Genomic DNA, 2,319 nt, shown 5'->3' with positions numbered 1-2,319 from the left:
TAATTAAATCAACACCATAGGTGCAAACAGGTGTTGATATACAACATTGGGGACGTGTTTAAAACGTCAACATGTCCCCAATGATGTATATCAACACCTGTTTGCAGCTAGGGTGTCAATTTAATTAGCATTTCATTGTAGAGAAGCTGCACAGTTATCAATGGCACCTGTTCTTTCAGATACTACCTTCATATATAGTTAAATATAGCTACCTGGTCATTGACCTTCTTGTGCAAACGCACATGCTATGCCCCAACTCGTACGGGACTTGGTAGATTAATCTGCCATGGGTAATGAGTGTGATGGGCAAACATTTATTAGACACACTACGAATGTAGTGGTGTGGAGATGTTGGGTATATGGGTCTCACGGGGAGCATGCAAGGGATAAGTCCCTGCAGGTACACTATCCTCTGTGTCCTCGGTGGCTCAGATGGATAGAGCATCTGCCATGTAAGCAGGAGATCCTGGGTTCGAATCCCAGTCGGGGCACACATTTTCAACATGTCCCCAATGATGTATATCAAAGCCTGTTTGCAGCTAGGGTGTCGATTTAATTATCATTTCATTCTACAGACGCTGCACAGTCATACAGTCATCAATGGTATCTGTTCTTTTGGGAACAGATACTACCTTCATATACTTTTATTATTTGTATGCCACTCAGCTGAAGAGCGGTGGATTATACCACTGCCAGCCTTCTCCTGCTTGTAAGGGGCAGGGGCATGAAATTACAATAAAGAAGAAAAAAACACTTCATCCTGACTGGCCGCAACCCTTGCTCAATGACCCAATCGAACACCTTGTCCTCAGCGTCTTTTTTCCCTCACCCTCACCCTTACCTGTGCCACAATATATGTCTGCCCTGCTGCTGCCATCCCCTATGACTTCCTCTGCCATATTGAGTGCACCTTCTCCATCTACATGGTTGCCGCAGACCTTAACATCCATAGCCATGACTTTGCCACCCTCCAACTGTTTCACAAAGTTTTATCAGTTCCTTTCCACCCTCCAAAGCAACCTTGTCCCCTCCCTCAGCAGACCTGCCCCAAAAGTAACACGTCCCCTGATGTCTTACTTGATTCCCCCAATCTCCTAGGGCATTTCACCACAGAAGTCCTAGATCCCCTCCCAGTCCTTATCACCATCTCCTTTGCCTCTCATCCTACCCCGGCTCCTCACTATGTCGCTCATCCCAAGGTCGTTCATGAGTACTACCATGCTGACTGGAATGCCTACTGGGAATCCATTGACATTCAAGTCAGAAGCCACCCCATTCCCCTTCCACCATCCTGATGACAGCAGTCATGCCTCTTCCTTCCTCCAGAAGACCATCTCTGACACTGTGTTGGCTCACATTCCTACCAAATCTATCTACCTCCACTGTCCTACCCTTCCTCCAAAGGCCATACTCCTTCTCTGTGTATCCCACTGGCTCTACCATTCCTTCCTCTGCATTCATGACTGAGACACATTTCTCCACCACTGGCAGTTTCAACACCTTCAGAACCTTCTGACAGCAAAGAAATGCTCAGACTGGCGCCATACACATACACGACTAAATTCCGCCCTCCCTGTCAACTCCTCCAAGCAGTGGTCCCCCACCACCTCGCTGGTAGCCATTTTGCTCCACATTACCCATTCCTCCATGATGTCTGGCCCCTTTCCCAGACAACCCACCTCTCCAATGTCTTCTCCATACTCGATGATGCTCAGTTTGATTACTCCATTTTATCTGATGTCCTTGACTGCGCCAATACCACTGTCCCACCACACCTTTCTAGCTTGTGGTACTTGGACCGATTACTGCCCTCAGAACTGAACATTTCTGTTACAACACATGCCATTAAACTCATCCTCCAATCTAAATACAACACCCACCACCCCTGGTCACGATTGCATCACCTGCTGCCATCTCCTTCCTCGCCTCCCTTGCCACCCTGTACAACACTATCCTCTCCACTGGCTCTTACCCTGACTTGTCCTAGACCTTTTACATCCTGTTGTTCCTTAAACCCCACAAACCCCCTTCCAACACCTTCTCCGATTGCCCCGTATGCCTCACCACTGTGTTCAGTAAGGTCTTTGAGTCCATCCTCTGCTGCCGTATCCATCACCACCTAACTCAACACCACTTCCTCTCTCGTACCCAGTGTAGTTTCCAGAATTCCTTCTCCACTGATGACCAACTCCGCATGGGGGTGTGGATCGGCCATGAGGTGAGCTGAGGTAATCTGTGCAGTTGCGATAACACTGTGTCCTGGATGAGACAGTGGTTACTACTCCTGCCTAATAAGCAGGATATCCTGCATTCGAATCC

At 48.0% G+C, this 2,319-nt stretch overlaps 1 non-coding gene across 1 annotated transcript; it reads left to right on the top strand.

The window, feature by feature from the left end:
- Positions 1–417: 417 nt before the first annotated feature.
- On the top strand, positions 418–491 carry Trnat-ugu. The gene has a single exon. It is a non-coding gene; the product is annotated as a tRNA-Thr (tRNA).
- Positions 492–2,319: the final 1,828 nt, after the last annotated feature.

This window comes from Schistocerca americana, chromosome 8 (genome assembly GCF_021461395.2).
Source record: "Schistocerca americana isolate TAMUIC-IGC-003095 chromosome 8, iqSchAmer2.1, whole genome shotgun sequence".
NCBI lineage: Eukaryota > Metazoa > Arthropoda > Insecta > Orthoptera > Acrididae > Schistocerca > Schistocerca americana.
This window is presented reverse-complemented; position numbering and strand designations above follow the sequence as displayed.